At 33.7% G+C, this 21688-nt stretch overlaps 1 pseudogene; it reads right to left on the minus strand.

The window, feature by feature from the left end:
* Nucleotides 1-1953: 1953 nt before the first annotated feature.
* LOC107846339 lies at nt 1954-8219 on the minus strand (annotated as a pseudogene).
* Nucleotides 8220-21688: the final 13469 nt, after the last annotated feature.

A 21688-nucleotide genomic window follows, 5' to 3' on the forward strand; every position in this document is an offset into this window, starting at 1 on the left:
TCTCATCCCTAAAATTCGAATTCTTGTCGCAAATGATCTTTCAGGATGGAAAAATATTGGTCCCGGCTCGTCCTTATAGCCTCCTTCGCTAAAGGTCTATTGCGACGAGGTACTCTAGATGGTCGTTAAATGTTATTAACGACAGTAACATATCTAGTCTCAAAAACACTTTTAGAAACTGTATATCTCATCCCTACTAGATGATTTTCATTTTTAAAATGTAGTTATTTTCTAGACGCTATATGTTTTTTGGAATGAGTAACTACCTTGTCCTAAATTAATCTATCACGACGAGCATCTAACTCGTCCTAGATTAATCTTTAGGGAGGAGTGACTGCCTCATCCAAGTTTAACCTTTAGAGATTAGAAACTAACTTATCCTTGATTAACCTTTAGAGACGAGCAACTAACTCATCTTAGTTTGCTACTGAAATCATAAAATTTATATATTTCATTGCTAAATATCAAATTGCAACTAAAAATATTGAAGGATGATAAATATAATAAATATTTGCTTAACAAAAAAATAAATCAATTAACATCCCAAGCTATATGAATTCAATAGTTTCAATATTTTCTAAACAAAAAAAACTTAACTAATTTACATCCGAAGCTAGAATTTGATGTTAGGTTAAATAATGTTCATAGAAAAATAATAATGATCTTGTGCGTTCTCTAAACATGCATCCTCACTTGTAACTTCAATTATCAGAAATCTCTAAGAACAAAATTTTGGAAAGATAATAACTATTGGTATAAAATTTAATATACGTAAGAAGCAAAGAATTGGAACACAGTATAGCAATAGATAACTAACTTAGCCAATGGATAAAACAAGTACACAGAGTTTAAAACTAAATCCAACTATAAGTCGAATATGAAAAAAGTACTTGCTTCCTTTCAGTTTGCATTGTTTGATTCAAGAAAAAAAAAAAAGAAAATACAAGCAGTAATAAACTACTGTTCACTGCCCTTAAGATGTAATTAACTATTGTTCACTGCGATCACCAGACAATCCTATTTTTAACAATTTGAATAGTGGGGAAAAGAAGTATATAACCATAAAAGCTAATCTTGATAACCCTTTGGTGCCGAAAATAAGTAGCAAAATGCATCTCTGGATGGTGCATTAACAGAGGTATATACAGTTGACTTCTGACATGCTGTAAAGATTAGTTTCTAAATAATATAGGGTGAACACAATGCAATAGCAGAATTTATTAGTGAAACCAGACCACAATAGCCCAGTAAAGTACAAAGAGGCTGGGCTATTTACCTTGAGTAACAAACAAACAAGATGGAAAAGTTTTGTTTTAACATTATACAGAAAATAGAAGTAAACTACTTTGGTGAGCTGAAGGAAGACTTGGAAGTTGGAAAGATATCAGGCACCATAAGAGATGCTACACAATGTCAGATAGCGTAATTTTTTTCTTCTACTGGAAGTTGGAAGGACGTGGCATTGCTTAAGTTATATATGCATTCAAATGGAGTAATAAAAATACAAAACATTATACTTAACTTGGAAAAAAACTCAACAAATTTGAAAAAAAACTTACTTGTTTTAACCTCTTTGGTGCCTTGTTTAACTTGATTAGTCGATGGAGAAAATGGAGTATGAACTTACATATACTCGTTCTCACAAACCATGGAGTTCTTACGTATTGTTCCTATTCCTTGACTAGAATATATGGGAAAGTTTTTAATTCCTTCTTTTGGTCCCTTCCTAATAGCACCTAGAGAAACCAAACCATATATACTTAAATTATATATGCAATAAAAAACTCAACATATTTGACAAAATACAGACTTGTTTCAATATCTTTGGTGCATTGCTTAACTTGATTAGTCAATGGATAAACTGGAGTATGAACTTGCATATACTCGTTGTCAAGAACCATAGAGTTCTTACATATCATTCCCATTCCTTGACTAGAATACATAGTAATGTTTTTAAATCCTTCTTCTGGTGCCATGAACTAGTTGTCTGATGGTTATATACATACAAGGATCATCGTGTTCTACCCATTCTTACTCCATTTCACTAGCATTGCTAATGGAAAGTGAAACTTCATCCCTAGAGTCTGTGGTTGTCCTTGATGCGTCCATATATGACATGTCACTGTTTGGGAAACCAGTTGATCTAGATGGTTTATAGTAATTGTTTGGCGTTCACTCATTATTTGTTGCAGGAGTCATCATCGGGCTCTCCATAGCAGATCGAAGCCTAGAATAATTGCAATCTCTCTGCAGAAAAATATCTTAGGTATATTAATCTCCATTTCCAATATATTAGTACTATTTACTTTAGAGTTTTATCTAACATTCAAACTCATGATCAAACAGTATAAGTACTAGAAATATTTCTTTTCTGTTACATTTTTAGACTTGTATTAGTTGAATACTTCAAGATTTCTTTAGGTACAGAACGATTAATCAAATATAAAACAACTCCAAATTCGATGTTACTGGATATCGATCTCTTTAAACTATTAAAAATTTGACCTATTATAGAGCTTGAAGAGTTCAGGGTGCTCTGAATCAAGTAAATTTTAGTGAATTTTAGGCTAAAAAAGTATGAACTTCTTGCCTATTGATGTGATGAGTACAACTGGCTAGTTACTTTAAGCAGGATAACTAGCTAATGAAGTGGAAACTTGTCAGCTAATACACATAAAAAACTACCCCATGATGGAAATCCTGGCCCTATCAGTCATTTAAGGATAAAAAGTACCCTACACTAGATGTCAAATGGATTTGTCTCTACTATAGCCAAGTATATCAGTAAATTTAGTAGCCCATCCATATAACCAAGTTAATGTAATTCAAAGCTGAAATCTGACTTACTCCATCTTCAGATCATCCAGGTGTGTTAAGAGCTTACTTGTTGAATCTCTGAACATTGTAGAGCTCCATAATTCGGTCATAATTCTCTTCCCACCATGTTTGTGCTTACCATTTATTAAACATGTCCCGAATTTAAAACAACCTGGTGATATATATTGTTAGGACCATCAATGGGTGTTTCAACAAGGTACAATAACACTGATATTTTCAACAAGAATAATTCAGATAGCAAATGGATAATGTGATAGCTTATCGGGCTAGTTAGAAAGCTAAGCAACACAAATACATTCAATTGAATAGGTCATCATTTCAGATGAAATTCAAAATACATCAACTTAATAATAAAAATGGTACATGCAATACGATATTTGAAGGCACGGTACTAAACAAATGAGATATTTTAGCAGACATGAAGGGAACAAAGAAAAGGGAAACTCAATAAATATTCATGAATGAATGAAAAGGACTAAACATTGGCCTAGGACAGGCTTATGTAAAGAAGCTTTCATTACACATAGGCAAGAAGTCGTTAATAATAATAATTCCCATAATTTCGTTCTAGACTACGACTCTATCCGAAATGAGTTGGGATAAGTTACAAATAACTTCACTTAAGCTCATCTTAGTCCAATATTTTATACTATGATAAAGTTTTGAGTTAAAAATGAAAAGAGATCTATATATACCTAAATTGGATTTGCTTAAGATCATTTCTTCTGTTAGGGAGAGAAATAAAAGTGATCAGCACACCAGGTTCAACATAAGCAGTCCACTCTTTTTGTCCATTATCTTCCACCACCACATCACCAGACTAAGAAATAGATTACACACCACCACCACCACCACCACTAAATCCTCTATCAAATCTTGAATCAGGACGTGGAGTTCTTATATTACCGACACTAGTAAAATACCAAGCTGGAGTAGAACTTGAACTTGCTGGTGAAAAAAGATATAGAACTCCCTCTGATATTTTATCAAATCAAGATATGGTCTATGACCTTTTCTATAAGTACCAGTTGGCATTGATGACTAGCATTTGTATGCACCAGAGACCCTTAAAGCAATATCCTTAATCTGCAATGTTTAAAACTTATAAGTTCATAGCAACTAAGTACAACATCAACAAGATGATTCTTAATTTAAAGATGAACTATAGCACTAGTATTAGTTAAAGTAGTTAATGTTGGTTTAAATGTTACCAAAGTCGAAAAGAAAAAAACACAAATAAAGTGTTGGATTTAATGATGAAAGGCGCGAAAGGAGAAAAAAATAAAAAAAATATATATGTGCTAGTCTAATAGTAATAATTATAAACATGAATGACAAATATACAGACAAAGACACGATAAAGGTGAAGTTTAAATTTTTTAGGGCCTCCTCTTCAAGATGACACTCATTGGCAAAGAAAGGAATGCCTTGGAGCCTTGACTACGGCATTAAAGCGCTCATCGCTTTTTGTGTCTCACATAAGGACTTAATGAGAGCCGCAGAGATTCGGAAGGTCACAGGACATGCATAAAGGGAGTCCCTGAGATTTGAGTCTTTTGACCATTTTTAAGGAAATGTGCTTTCTAAATCAGTGATGATAAGAGCTTCTCCTACCTCTTAAATAACACTAAAGCATATTACAGATTTTCAAACATAGTCAAAGTGTTAATTCAGTACTATCTAATCCCAAGTGTTAGTCATGATAAGGATACCAGGAAATAGAAACCCCAAATGAATACATCAGACCTTATGTATCGTAAGGATAAAATTTATCAAACTTAAAAAGAATATGTACCAATATTCCTGTGAGTGTAGTTACTTTCTGAATCACTAGTGGCAGCTTATTCATATCAACGTCCACATTAATACTCCTTTTAGTTATGCTCCTACGAATATCCTTATATATTCGTTCAACACTAACATGGTAAACAAAGCAAAGACATAAACTGACTATGCACAACTTCAAATAACAATTGCTTGTGTGAGTTCATTAACAACAAAGTAACTTGAGTTTGAAATCGTAAGTTGTGCGGACTCCCTTTTGATGCCGTAACCATTCCGTATGCTCCATAAAGACATTTTTTATAGGTAATTTGACACGCACCTTTTGACTTTTTTTGAAGATTTTGAGCAACAAAGTTGAAATCTTACCACTTTTTCCTTCATCATTTCCTTCACATCTAATATGGATGTAAGAGCAAACTTAATGGCGTAATAGCACTCTTCAATCGCATATTTCATGTAATCATCCCTTGAGATCCTATCCAATAACTTATCTTGTGAGTCTTTACTCTCTACAGCTATATCTTTTGCAAGAAATATCTGCACACTCATCACAAACTAAAGAGCCTTTAACATGACAGTTAACTGCGTAGATCATATTTGTATAAAAAAAAGGAAATAATAGATATTGTCAGCACTGTAACAATTGCTCATCCTTGCTAGCTAATAGGAAAATAGGCCACTGAATTAATGGCAGACTCCCAAAATTCTTGGGCATCAAAAGCTATTCCATCTCCCTTTAGGTTGAAAATCAATACATCAAAATTAGAAGTTTGGAGGATAGCAGTATAATTAGTAGCAAATTGAAACTAGGTTGGTGATATAACAAACACAGTCACTCACAAATTAGTCATGTAACCTTCTTCCCTCAAATTATTGATGATTTCATTCTAAAAAGGTGCAAATCGAGCAGCATCAACTTTGTTTCTCTCCAACATTTGCTTTGTACAATAATATAATTTATTTATTTATTGAGAAAGAAATATTTTTCGTATAACTATATAATATTACAAAAAATAAAATCCAAACTTCTGAATAAACTGGCATGGAAGATAGTTTACATAAAAAGCACCAAGGAAACATCTTTAAACATAACCCAAATATCCTTTTTGAGTTGGCTAGCCCAACCTCAATTGTGCTCACCAATTTGAAACACTATGGAGTACAAAACTTCCCCTCTTCCCTACTCCCGCTTAAATATTAGGCTTCACTGAACGAGTTCCAGAAGGACCTTACAAAAGTATAAATATCTAATATTTTGATGAAAACAAAGACTAATTTTCCTATATTCCATTGTAAGTATAAATGACTGCAAGTTTTATGTAGCAAATAGGTATACAAAAAATGTTACCTTCTAAAAAAAATGAATACAAAGATCTAAATGGAATGAATTTGAATACTGGGTTATAAGTTAAGCCATACTTCACACTCTGCTTCCTTACTACTTAAATCACATTAGGGAAAACTCCATCATACAAATTTCTAAGCATAAGATTTTGATCTGGGAATAGCTAGCTCAAGTTTCTAGAGGAATATGTACCAATATTCCCGTGAGTGTAGTTACTTTCTGAATCACCAGTGACAGCTTATTCATATCAAAGTCCACATTAATACTGCCTTTAGTTATGCTCCTACGAATATCCTTATATATTCATTCAACACTAACATGGTAAACAAAGTAAAGATAAAAAAAAAGTGACTATGCACAACTTCAAATAACAGTTACTTGTGTGAGTTCATTAACAATAGAGTAACTTGGGTTTGAAATCGTAAGTTGTGCAGACTCCCTTTCGATGCCACAACCATTCTGTATTCTCCAATAAGACACTTTTTATAGATAATTTGACACGCACCTTTTGACTTTTTTTGAAGAGTTCGAGCAACAAAATTGAAATCTTACCACTTTTTTCCTTCATCATTTCCTTCATCATCTAATATGGATGTAAGAACAAACTTAATGGCGTAATAGCACTTTTCAACTGCATATTTCATGTAATCATCCCTTGAGATCCTATCCAATAACTTATCTTGTGAGTCTTTACTCTTTATAGCTATATCTTTTGCAAAAAATAACTGCACATTCATCACAAACTAAAGAGCCTTTAACATGACAGTTAACTGGGTAGATCAAATTTGTATTAGGAAAAAGGAAATAATAGAAATTGTCAGCACTGTAACAATTGCTCAGCCTTTCTAGCTAATAGGAAAAGAGGCCACTGAACTAACGGTAGACTCCTAAAATTCTTGGGCATCAAAAGCTGTTCCATCTCCCTTCAGGTTGAAAATCAATACATCAAAATTAGAAGTTTGGAGGATAGCAGTATAATTAGTAGCAAACTTCAACTAGGTTGGTGAAATAATAAAAACAGTCACCAACAAATTAGTCATATAATCTTCTTCCCTCAAATTCTTGATGATTTCATTCTAAAAAGGTGCAAATCGAGCAGCATCAACTTTGTTTCTCTCAAACATTTGCTTTTTATAATAATATAATTTATTTATTTATTGAGAAAGAAATATTTTTCGTATAACTATATAATACTACAAAAAACAAAAAAACAAACATCTGAATAAACTGGCATGGAAGATAGTTTATATAAAAAGCATCAAGGAAACATGTTTCAACATAACCCAAAAATCCTTTTTGAGTTGGCTATCCCAACCTCAATTGTGCTCGCCAATTTGAAACACTATGGAGTACAGAACTTCCCCTCTTCCCTACTCTCACTTGAACGAGTTCCAGAAGGACCTTACGAAAGTAAAAATATCTAATATTTTAATGAATAAAAAGATCAATTTTCCTATATTCCATTGTAAGTATAAATGACTGCAAGTTTTATATAGTAAATAGGTATACAAAAAATGTTACCTTCTAAAAAAAATGAATACAAAGATCTAAATGGAATTAATTTGAATACTGGATTATAAGTTAAGCCATACTTCACACTCTACTTCCTTACTACTTAAATCACATTAGGGCAAAATCCATCATACAAATTTCTAAGAATAAGATTTTGATCTGGGAATAGCTAGCTCAAGTTTCTAGAGGAATATGTACTAATATTCCTGTGAGTGTAGTTACTTTCTGAATCACCAGTGGCATCTTATTCATATCAACGTCCATATTAATACTTCTTTTAGTTATGCTCCTACGAATATCCTTATATATTCGTTCAATACTAACATGGTAAACAAAGCAAAGATATAAACTAACTATGCACAACTTCAAATAACAGTTACTTGTGTGAGTTCATTAACAACAGAGTAACTTCGGTTTGAAATCATAAGTTGTGCGGACTACCTTTCGATGCCGCAACCATTCCGTATGCTCCAAAAAGACTCTTTTTATAGAGAGTTCGACATGCACCTTTTGACTTTTTTTGAAGAGTCCGAGCAACAAAGTTGAAATCTTACCACTTTTTTCCTTTATCATTTCCTTCATCATCTAATATGGATGTAAGAACAAACTTAATGGCGTAATAGCACTCTTCAACTGCATATTTCATGTAATCATCCCTTGAGATCCTATCCAATAACTTATCTTGTGGGTCTTTACTCTCTACAGCTATATCTTTTGCAAGAAATATCTGCATATTCATTGTAAACTAAAGAGCCTTTAACATGATAGTTAACTGCGTAGATCATATTTTTATAAAAAAAAAAGGAAGTAATAGAAATTATCAGCACTGTAATAATTGCTCAGCCTTGCTAGCTAATAGAAAAAGAGGCCACTAAACTAACGACAGACTCCCAAAATTCTTGGGCATCAAAAGCTATTCCATCTCCCTTCAGGTTGAAAATCAATACATCAAAATTAGAAGTTTGGAGGATAGCAATATAATTAGTAGCAAACTAAAACTAGGTTGGTGAAATAATAAAAACAGTCACTCACAAATTAGTCATGTAATCTTCTTCCCTCAAATTCTTGATGATTTCATTCTAAAAAGGTGTAAATCGAGTAGCATCAACTTTTTTTCTCTCCAACATTTGCTTTTTACAATATAATTTATTTATTTATTAAGAAAGAAATATTTTTCATATAACTATATAATATTAGAAAAAACAAAATACAAACTTCTGAATAAACTAACATGGAAGATATTTTACATAAAAAGCACCAAGGAAACATCTTTCAACATAACCCAAAAATCCATTTTGAGTTGGCTAGCCCAACCCCAATTGTGCTCACCAATTTGAAACACTATGGAGTATAGAACTGCCCCTCTTCCCTACCCCCACTTAAATATTAGGCTTCACTGAACGAGTTCCAGAAGGACCTTACAAAAGTATAAATATCTAATATTTTGATGAATGAAAAGATCAATTTTCCTATATTCCATTGTAAGTATAAATGACTGCAATTTTTATGTAGCAAATAGGTATACAAAAAATGTTACCTTCTAAAAAAATGAATACAAAGATCTAAATGGAATGAATTTGAATACTGGGTTATAAGTTAAGCCATACTTCACACTCTGCTTCCTTACTACTTAAATCACATTAGGGAAAACTCCATCATACAAATTTCTAAACATAAGATTTTGATCTGGGAATGGCTAGCTCAAGTTTCTAGAGGAAGATCACTTGATCACCTTTTGTAGTATGACATCTAGGACTCAAATCCATACCCTAAAACTTAGGAAGAGAGATAAATGCTTTTTTTTTGGGTAACCGTGGTGTCCGAAATAGTTTATCTCTAGTGATCCTCTTACTACCCAGCATTTGCTCTTGATAATGAATCAAAAGATTAGAAGAAAGAGGAAGAAAGGGGCTTTAAATGACCATTCAAGGCTTAGGCGAGGGGCTTGACTAGTGCTAACATTCAAAAGTTAGGGGAGAAGTTGATAGTTATGGAGGCTTGAGAGATTACAGGGGTCGCACATACCATGAAGATATTATTTATTTGATTGTTAAATATAAAGATACCTCTGATGAAGATACCTCCAATGATGTTACCTGTGATGACATTATAATTGTTGAAACTACCTATGATGAAGAGAAGATCAAGTCAAATGTAAAGTTATCAATCCTGATGCATCCCTCAAATACAATTTATTCATCACAGATTCTTGAAGAAGAAATGGAGGAATTAATTCATAAACCCAAGTCTTTATTGATGAAGAAGTTGTTTACTTCTGCAACTGATGTTGATAGCATGATGTATCAAGCCAATACCACCTTTGGATATTTGAAAGGGATTGGTACTGATATGACTCTTTCTACCGAGACGTCATAGAATACATTAAGCATCGCTGTGATTTTCATAATGTAGAGAGAAAATACTACATCACCATTGTCAGCATTGCAAAAAAATTATAGTAATGTTGTAGTTACTACTAATGATACTTGAGAGGATGTTTCATATAATCTATTAGAATGAGAGAAGGTCAAGGAGAAAAAAAAGTTCTAAAGAGGTAAATCAAGGATCTGAATCATAAAGAAAAGCGTATGAGGCATGATGAAAAAAATACAAGAATGTCCATGATGTTTCAAAAGCCAAGATGAACCAACTTGGCACCCAATTTGTGGCATTTCAAGCAAAGCTAGAAAGATTCAATAGCAAATGAATGAAGCTCTTCAAGGGATTGTTTTCCAAATTCCATGATGATCTCAATTAGTTGGATTTTTTGATACTCATCGAACAAGCTTCCTACTTTATATAACTGAAGACCTTATGACTATTTTCTGGGATTTCATTTTTTTAAACAGCGGATAGTTTTTTCTTCATTTGGTTTATCGACACGTAGTAGATTCTCCTTTAAGTTTCTTGTCATACTTGCAGTCCGTTAGCATTTTTAATCTTAACTAGTGGCATCAGATTGCCTTTTTACTTGAGTTTCATGTCAACTTTTTTTCTAGCATGAGAATAGCTTTTTACAAATGTCTTTTGTGGTAACAGGTGTAGTTTAAGAAAAAGGACTCTTTCGAATCTCTTTATTCACTATAACTACGTACTGACCTATGCTACTCTATTTGTTTCAAACCCATAATGGATTCTCAATCAAATATCGAACAGAAGTAAATTCCATATAATGGAAAACACTATATTTTACAACACAATTTAACATTGTTTGGTATGTAAATTGCCAAATAAGACTTCAGTTTCTCATTCTCTCCTTATACGTAAGCACAGTAAATATAAATTCAAGAAAAGAAGCATATTCAAGAATTTCACATCAATTTAGTTCAAATGAATCAATGCAATTGCTTTTCCCACCCCACCCCACTGAGAGATTTCCCCGACCTGCCCCGCATAGTAGTAAACCCGCCCCACTCCACACTCGCTCCACCCCATTGCTATTCCTAGTAGCTAGACAATTGAGAGATGATAACTGACCATCCATAAGAATATAAATTTTATACTAAATTATTGAGTTGTACAAATTAAAAAAAAAACAAATTCTGTATAGGAATAGGAAATTGGACAACTATGCAATTGATTGAAAGACAAAGAATACCTAAAATCGAGTCTAGCAGATGCCAATTCAAGATTAGGGCAGAGCTAAAAACACCAATTTATTTGAAATTAAAGTGTTTTGATGAATAACATATGGATAAATAGATCGATTACTACTGGATGGTTTACGACCAGCATATGTTAGGAGAACTTGTTTGAAATTAACATACACCAATTGCTGAAATTAAAGATTAGGGTTGAATTTATTGTCGATGAATTAAATATCGATTAGGACTACAGCTGAATGTCAATGATTTGAGTTTGCAACTCAATATCGATTAATTGAATATCAACTAGGGCTGAATATGTTTTGGAGAAAAAAGTTACGCTGTTTTTCTTTTTTTAAAAAGAATTTCACGACTTTGATGCCTAAATTTTTGTTAAAAAAATATTTTTAATGATTGGAGAAATTTTAGGCGCTCAATTATAATTTGAGAGTATTTGCAACCAGTTATTATGGTTTTTAGGGACCATATTTAGTTCCTTCGCTGTAAAATATAAAATTAGGGATGAAATAAATATCTTATCCCAATATATATACTTTTAGAGATGAGTGTATTAACTCGTCCCTAGATATTGGTCTTAAATAAGGCTTTTTATTTTAGTGTATAAGAACTGTTAGAAAAAGAATTTATTTACCCAAGTATTTCTCCTTGGGGTAATCCCATTTATTTGTAAAAAAAGGAATGGTAGGTTGCGGATATACTAAAACAGCCTAGGTTTGGATCCTTAGAAAATTTCTTGAGTTTGAGCTTCTAGACATCATACAATTGTGGGTACTTTTCTTATGATAGGGTATGATTTAGGGCCCTCAACTTGTATGTTGATTAGTGAGGTTTGGTTGGTTTCTATCCAAGGTACGAATGGACATCATACTAGTCGTACGTTAGGGTACTAGAAGTATAGTGCCAATCGAATAATGTCCTATGTCTAGCCTAGATAATTCTATTTTGCCTAAGGTATTGTTCTAGGGTACTTTTTGTATGCTTGGGTATGAGTTGGCATTTGTCGTCATAAGTTGGTCAGTGTGGGAGACCAAGTTTCTACCTAGGGTACGAGTGGTGGGTACCACTCATATGTTAGGGTACTGTTTGGGTAGTATAGTCGTACCCTCCTACGGGAATTTATACAGTTTAAGTTAGGGATATTCTGGATATTTTTCCTCTTAACCCGTTATGACCCACAACTTAAAACACTTTCGGGACATATTTACCCTATTATTCTAAATAAAAAACACTAGAAACAATCTCAAATCTCTCTTAAGTGGTTAAGAAAAGGCTAGGGTTTCCTTCAAGTTGGTCAGTTAAGGCTCTAAAGGGTGGTTTCTCTCCGTCTTCTTCGTTATCCAAGGCATGTTACTCCTCCCTCATTGTTAGTTCAACTAAAGTCATATTTTATAAATGGTTTTCATGGCATAATGATAATATGATTTTGGGTTTTGAATTATATGTTGGAGATTTTGGTTATTAATGGTTGATTTATGTTTTCCCATGTTATTACTTATGGTTTTCATATTATAATGGTGTTTTGAACATGTGGTTGCATGGGAATGGTCAATTGATACTTGCTTTTGGTTTTGAAACCTATATGCCTGCAATATATTTGTCAAAATGCCTCTGATAATGCTTTTATTATATAGTTGGACTTTCATTAAAAACTTTGCATGGTATAATATGGTAATGGAACCTAAATTGGTCAGATGGTTTTAATGGCTAAATGGTATGGCCTTGGTGGCATGGCATTAATTTGAAACCTTGTGGGGTACATGAGAATCCTCCAAGTGAATCTAATAATAGAACTTATGGGGTACATAGGAATCCCCTAAGTATTTGGCTAAGGACATCACTTGCAAGCTATAGTAGGTAAGACAATAAAACTTCTTGTAGCCTTTCTTAATAATATATGGAACTGGTGGTTTGGTTGTATGCTAATGATTTTAATTGGCAAATAATGACAGGTTGTGATAGCTTACTGTGAAGGTGTGAGTCCAAAGGACGGACACTGGAAACTCATGTTTGCCGATATGAGGGTTGGTCATGGTGACCTTATACTTTTAGGGTACACAAGAATCCCCTAAGCTAATACTTGTACATATGTATCATGGAGGGTGAAGGGTACATGGTAATCCCCTAACCCTATGATATCTACTGTTTATACGACTATATGCACTGGGGACCATTCAGGGGGTAACAATGGGCCCATATAGCCCATAGGTATTTTAAGGATGGTCAAGCTATACTGCGTAGGTTAAGGTTTTAAATGCAGGATAAACTCAATTCAATTTCCAGGCATGAATTTTACATATATATATGTGTGTGTGTGTGTGTGTGTGTGTGTGTGTGTGTCTATGTGTCTGTGTGTGTGTGTGTGTGATTGCATATGGTTATTTACTTGGTTTTAAATATTGGCATTATTTATCCTTATTCCTGACTACATGCTAGATTTCACCCGCTAACTCGTCTTTGTGTATTGTATCCCCATGTGATAAAGGAATCAACCATACTTCTCTTCCTTCTCAGTGATTGGATTTGAGGACAGTTTGTGTTGGATTAAAGGGGTAAGCTTTCATACTCCGAAAGGCTCTATTTCATGTTATGGATTTCTCTACATACTTTTCTCACGTCATAGACTTTAGTTTTGGCTATGGTCGGGGATATGTCTGGATAGGGTATTGTTTTACTTTTGGATAGAGGCTTTGATGGGACTAATTTGGGTTGGTATGGGTGATGTCGGTATTGTTGTCAGGCTTGGCAGTGGTATTGGTATCGGGGCTGACACAATTTGACTATAGTTGATTTGTGATTGTTCCATTTGGTTATGTTACATATATTCAAAATTTTTTCTAATAAAAGGTTTAGGGCAGTTATATTTAGGAATCAGGGGTAGTCTCCGGTCCTGGTTGGGCTTGAGGCACCCGACATAACTAGGCCCCGATTTGGTTTATGTCATATGCATAGACTATCATTAATTGAACAAGGTTACTATTCATAATAAGTATAATTTTTCTAGGATATATGATCTATATGACCAGTTATATGGAGCAACAATGTTCTCTAAAATTGATTTAAGGTCATGTTATCATCAACTCAAGATTAGGGCAGAGGACATTGCAATGACTACTTTTGAAACTCATTATGTGAAGTACAAGTTTCTAGTTATTCGATCTAACCAATTCCCTATCTTCTTTTTGGAGTCGGATGAAAGGAGTTTTTAAGTCATTTCTAGATTCTTTTGTCATTGTTTTCATTGATGGCATTTTAGGTTACTCCAAGAGTAAAGAACAGCATAAAGCTCATTTGCATACACTATTGAGGTTTCTTAAAGTGAAGCAACTCTATGCTAAATATTCCAAGTGTGAGTTTTAGTTGTCTTTAGTGTCCTTCATAAGGTATATTGTATCTAAGGAAGGGGTAATGGTAGTTCACAGAAAGTTGAAGTCATTAAGAATTGGTCTAGGCTGACAAATGTCATTGAGATTCATAGTTCTTTTGGGGTTGGTTAGTTACTTTCGCCCGTTTGTAAAAAGCTTCGCTTCTATTGAGTCATGACCCAAAAATAGGTCATGATGACACTCATAGCTGCACAACCTTGATAAGTAAGCCAATTACCAAACTGATAACGTAATATGAAAATATAGTAAAATAACTCCTAGGCGAGACTTCGAGAATGAACCCAAGCAAAATATGTAATGTAATCACAAATGGAACATGAAAGAAATCCATATAATCCAATTCCAAAATCTGGTGGCATAGTATAAGAGCATCTAATAAAAACCCAAAACTAAAAATACATAGTTTGTCTCTGAAATAAAAATTAAGACAACTCATAGATAGAAGAGGCCTGGAGTGGACTTTAAGTGGACTAAGATAATCCTAGAGTAGTAGTACCTCGAAGTATCAACAACTCCACCGCACAAATCATCCTTCGTGAGCCCCACTCCTGCTGGAATCTGCTCCATAAAAGCCCATTAGGGAATGAATACAGTCCATCTGTACTCAGGAGGTATCATAGGCCAACTGCGCAAAGTAAAAAATACGATAAGTAAAATATACTATGAGTATATCACTTTACCTGCAATTAGAAATATCCCAAACTAGCTCACATCATCTCCACTAATAGTTCATATCTATCTATCTATCTATATATATATATATATATGTATATATATACTATAAGAAAGTAGTAACAATATAGATATATAAGAGAAATTCATGGCAACCAAACATAAGTGAAGGAAACTAAGAAAAACAAGAAAGATATGTATGCAATGCAATTCAATGTTATAGGGATGAAATGAATGGTGAAATCAACTGCTTTAGTTTCTGTATACACCAACCGATCTCGCGGCTGTAAAGCCGGACCCATAAGGTTTTGTAACCCGTATACAATATCTCATATCTCAATCTTAATCCCAATTTCAATTCTCCTCTCCATCTAGCATTCACAAAGAGGGTTTTCATAAAGATGTCTCATTTTATATAAAAAAAATAGTGTTTTTTAGTGGTACCAATATCTCTAGAATGTATATGTATGGAATGACGATGTAATGCTCACAATCAATTTTGAATGATGATATCCAATCCACCAACACGAAATATATATATACAATTGATCCCAGAAATCAACTCAATATGTCAATAATTCATGATTATCAACTACAATTAGGCACTATCACAGTAAATATGCATGGAAGACATCATTAATATCATATCAACCCCTAAATGGTGTATTTTATCAAGATTAAAGTAGTCAAAGCTTAATTAAGGCCTAAATTAGAAAAATAAGCCCCCAAATGGGAATCATAACTAGAATAAAGGAATTTAAGTGCACAAGTAAGATCAATCATGTCAAATAAAGCCCCCACACGGGCAACACACAGTATCATATATCACAAATGAACCACAATAAAATATAATCCCCCACACAAGCAAACAATAATAAAAAAACTAATCTCAAAATATAAACCCCATAGTTAATTTCTCCAACGTATAAAATGTTTCACTTATTCATTACCTAGTCAGCTTAATTTGAAAGAAGTTAAGCCATAACCTACCTCGAACAATGATTTCTAGTCTAACATACTTCAAACAGAGTAAGCCTTAGCCTTATGAACGACCTCAAAACAAACTATAATATTCAAGTATAGCAACTATACGTTAAATAAAAGCTAATGATACCCATATGCCCATATTTGGGTCGGGTACAAAATGAGTATGAAAAATATGTCCAAAGAAAGAAGGGTAAAATAAAAAGTTTATTTCAGAAATAGATTCCTCAAGATTAATAGAGTCTATAGGAGAAAACCCATATGAAAACAGGGTAAAATTGAGGTCCAAAATGGTTAAAAACCCTTTTTAGACTTTACTAGTAAAAACCCTAACGTTCCACTTTGAAATCATAATTTACAGGCATTTTATAATTATAAAATCAAAGGAAAATATGGGATTATTTAGAAGTTACCCACAATAAAAATAATATTGGAACCCTCAAAAGTAGCTTTTTTAGAAGCTTGGAGGTTCAAAAATGGATTAAAATGGCAAAAATAAAGCACTTTTATTATTTACTAAATATTTCCATGCAAACACGGCCAAACCTTTGCATTTCTGAGGATCAATAGTGAATAGGCCATTAAATTGGTCTTCACATTCGCACCCAAAGTCTTCATATTCACAAAGGCTGATGAATCAGGCTTTCACATTCGATACAACCTCTCGTGTTCGTAAGGAATAATCCTATTGCCCTTCGCGATTGCAAACACAACCTTGCAATCATAATGAAAGGTGAATTCCTTCTCTATATTTACTGACAGGGTCCCGCACTTGAGAATAAAGATCCATTCCCCAGATATTAGTTGTGTTCCAGCTAATTTTGCTTGGTTTTAAATATTTCAAGTAGACCCGCATGATTAATTTGGGATCCAATAAATGTAAATCATATATGCTACTAGGCTAATTTCAACGTTTCAGACGTAATGGAGACGTTGTTTTTCAAAAGAAAAAGGTTGTTATAAACAAAATAACTCTTGAGACCCTATTTTACTATTTATCAAATGAAAGGTCAAAATGAGATATAAAATTTTTAAAACTGAACCAACCCTACTACTAACTTAAATTCAACATGTCAAATCTGTTGGCACATTTAGTTTTTCCATCCTAGACATAGAACACAAATGTTGATCAAAGTCAACTATATATCTTCTCAATCCTCTAAAAACCATAAACTCACATAACCCATTCCTGATCGCATAAAAACCATGCCAACCATCCCCAAACCTCAGAATCTACATGTAGAAACTACGACGAAAAGAAAAAGGACAAAACTCATAGAAATAGAAAATTCACAAATTTAGGTCATTACAACATCCACCACTAAAATTCTAGTTCATCCTCAAACTAAAGGCAACATAATACCTAAATTGATAAATAGCTAAGGGTAACTACTATGCATGTCAGTCTCTACCTCCCATGTAGCCTCCTTAATAGGACGATGTCTCCACTAGACATTAATCACATGAATATCTCTAGAACACAAGGCTAATATAATTATAATCTCTAGAACATCTTTGGATTGAGTTTCTTAATGATTATGATCTTACTATTCTCTATCAATCGGGAAAGGCTAATATAGTTGCAGATTCTTAAGCCAAAAGTTAACTAGTATGGGTAGTTTGGCACTGCTTTTGACCCAGAAGAGGAATTTGGCCTTAGAGGTTCAGTTATTAGCTAAATAGATGGCTAGGCTTGATATTTTAACACCAGGGTATGTTTTGGAGTATATAAAGGATAGATCTTGATAGAGCAGATTCAAGCTCATCAGTTTAATGATGTTGGTTTGAGAGTGATTCGAGATAAGGTGTTAAGTTGCAAGGATAATAAGCCACACTTAACTCTGATGGTGTTTTGAGGATTGGAGGATGAGTTTGTGTCCTTAGAGTAGGTGATTGGGTGATGTTGATCTTAGAGGAAGCCCCTTTGTACTAAGTATTCCATTCATTCGGGAGTGACCAAGATGTATCATGATTTGAGATAACGTTATTGGTAGGTTTGTATGAAGAATGATATAGAATATTTTTTAGGTTTTTTCCTATGTTGTTAGTGGGTAAAGGTTGAGCATTTGAGGCCTAGTGGTTTGCTTCAAAGATTATCCATTGCCGAGTAGAAGTGGAAGTGGATCACTATGGACTTCCTGACTGGATTGCCTCGTACTTCTTGTGTTTATGACAGTGTTTGGGTTATTATGGATCGATTGATCAAATTTCCATATTTCATCCCTATTTAGGTTTTCTTCAATGTTGAGAGTTTTACCTATGTCTATGTTTATGAGATAGTTTGTCTTTATGGTGTACCATTTTCTATTATCTTAGTATAGGTTTAGTTTTCACTACTCTATTTTGGAGACATTTCAGGAGTTAGGTACCCGAGTTGATATTTTCACCACTTTTCACCCCTAGTCTGATTGTTAATTGAAGCGGACTATTCAAGTTTTGGAGGATATGCTCTGTGCTTGTGTTTTCGACATTAGAGGCCAGCGGGAGCAACATTTAGCCTTAGCGGAGTTTGTGTATAATAATAGCTACCATTCTAATATTTAGATGTCTTGTTTTGATACTTTATATGGTAGGCATTATTGTTCTCCGGCTGGTTGGTTTTAAGTTTTTGACATTAGACCTTGAGATACAGACTTTCTTAGTAAGTCCGTGGATAAAGTTTGGGCCATTCAATATAGAATTTGAGTGGCTCAAATAATGAAAAATATTATGCAGATTGTAGACTTCGTGCCTTGATATTTGGTGTTCGTGATCGAGTCTTCCTTCGTGTATCACCTATGAAAGGCGTGATGAGATTTGAGAAGAGGGATAATCTTATCCCCAAGTATATCAAACCATTTGAGATTATTTTGACTATTGGAGATATAGCTTATGAGTTAGCATCACCCCTAGATTTTCCCATTGTTCATCTAGTTTTTCATCTATTCCTACTACAACATCATATTTCGGATGAATGTTATGTAGTTCATTGGGACACGATGCAGTTAGATGAGAGTTTATCCTCTATTGAGGAGCCAGTCTCTATTTTATCCTGGAATATCAAACGATTTTATTCTAGACACATTTCGATGGTTAAGGTCCAATAGAGAGACCATTCTGTAGATGAGGCTCTTGGGAGGTTGAGTTGGATATGCATAGTAGTTATCCCTAGGTTTTTGTTAATTCAGGTATTTCCCTTGCCTTTAGTTCGAGGATAAACTGGACTCTTAGAGGTGGATATTGTAAGGACTTGATTTTGTGAACTTTTATTTAAGTATTTTAACCATTTTATTCCTTTTTGTGGTTGCTATGTATTATTTTTGGGATGTGAGGATGATTGGCACAGTTTCTAACGTGATCTAAAATTATTTGTATAGGTTTATGGTTTTCAAAGGTTGGAAAGGCCTTGTAGTTGACTTCGGTCAACATTTATTATTTTGTGTGTTGGATGGAAAAATAGACTGCTCCAACAGATCCAAAACATCGATTTTGGGTTGGTAGAGTGGTGAGTTTAATTTTATGGACTTTAGATCTCATTTGACCCTTGATTTATAAATTTGTTAAATTGGGTCTCGCGGGTTAATTTTGTGAAAACAACCTCTTTTTAAAAAATTTATTGTCATTATTGAGTCCGTAACATGAAATTTAGTCTAGTATCATATTTAATTTACCTTTACGGGATTCCAAACTAAACCCGAGGAGTGGATTGATAACTTTGAAACATAACAAAGTTGTTGATCCAACTGCTATCTGGTGCAACCACTTTAGCCTCCAAAGAACCACAAAAGAGGTAGCAACTTTAGCAGCCTAGGCACTACTTAAGTGGATACTGCCAATCAGGGCAAGTACTTCTAAAGCTGACCTTGACCGCTTTACCGATCCCTGCTTTAGCTGTAGGGGACCACTTTCGCAGACTCCCGCAATTAGCCTGGACCACTGAAGTGGCCAAATCGCTCTTAAGCGATGACCACCTAAGCTTTCACTTGACCTCTTTAATGGTCATACTAAGGAGGATATAAAATTCCTCCTAAATTTTTCATCTATTTTTTAGATTTAGAGCTTCATGTTAAGATATTTTTGGACAATTTCTTCCATTTTCGAGCTTGGGTAAGCTCTAAATCTGTAAATCAATTATTTTACTTTAGTTATCTCATTTAAAAACTTTTTAAATCTCGATTTCAAAATTGAAATTTGTGAATTTTGGCCCGAAAGGCCTAAAAAGGAATTTCATTGATTTAAGCCTCGTTTTTAATCCATTTTCACTTGGTTTTTCTCTTATTGATTTCTTTAATCATGGGTAAGGTTTTTATAAATAAAAATTTTGGTTCCACCCTTTTGTTTCAAGAACCCATTTTGGGGATCCGTTTTGACCCCGACTGGAAAGTATGCAATATGGGTATCATTAGCTTTCTTTTAACACATAAATTCTATATTTGTATCTTTTAGATGATTTTGAGGTCATTCGATAAGAGAAAGCTCAACATTGAAGGACTTTAGGCTTGGATTCTATCATCACGAGGTAGGTTATGGCTTAACCTTCTTCAGACTAGGTTGGGTAGTGAATACATATATAAAAGCATGATATTGGTATGGGTAATCAATTATGGCAATAATTATTAATACTATTTCATGCCCGTGTGGGGGCATATATTATTTTTTTTGGCGATTGGAGACGATATTTGTTACGTTTTGTCATGTGGGGCTTTATCTAATATTATTGTTGTCATTTAAGAATTGATTACTTTTTTAATGATTGAAATACCAAGTTAGGGTTAATGCGATATTAATGGTGCCTTGTACATATTATTCTTATGGTGCATTGCTTATACTAAATAATGGGTGGTTGACATATTAAGTAGATTATGAGCTCATATGTGCATTTATTAATTGTATTCGAGATCTTCATACTAGTTTGGTTGTGAACATTTACATCCTCATATAACAATACATTCATGAGATATTGGTACCATTGAGGAAACACTAATTTTGAAAGAAATAAGACACTTTTACAAAATCCTCTATCATATCCCATGAGTCAGAAATAAGATACGGATATTAAGATTGGGATCAAGTATTGAGAAAGTATATGGGTTGCAAACCCCTCATAGGTCCTACTTAAAAGCGTTGAGGCTTGGTAGGTGTGTATGGTGGTTATGCGATAACCTCAATAATATCACATCATCATCATTATCATCATCATTGTATTTCATCCATTTATGCATCTTCAGTATCGTGTTTCTATATTTTATCTAATGCATGTCTATTTTATTTTTTTATATACCTATTTTTCTACTGAGGTACTATATTTAAAACTATCAGTGGAGATGGTGTGAGCTATGGTTTGAGACATTTTCTGCTTACATGTGACATGCTCATAGTGTGTATTTATATACTTATTTTCTAATTTGCTCAGTTCGCCTATGATACCTGCAGAGTACAAGTGTACTGTATTCACCCCTACTATGCCCTTTTGGTATAGATCCAAGTATGAGTGCGTCACGTGATAGCTGAGATTGTGCATTGGATACTTTGATACTTTAGAGGTTGTGGCCGCTCTATGCTTTTCTGAGTTGACCTCTAACCTC

This window comes from Capsicum annuum, chromosome 11 (assembly GCF_002878395.1).
Source record: "Capsicum annuum cultivar UCD-10X-F1 chromosome 11, UCD10Xv1.1, whole genome shotgun sequence".
NCBI lineage: Eukaryota > Viridiplantae > Streptophyta > Magnoliopsida > Solanales > Solanaceae > Capsicum > Capsicum annuum.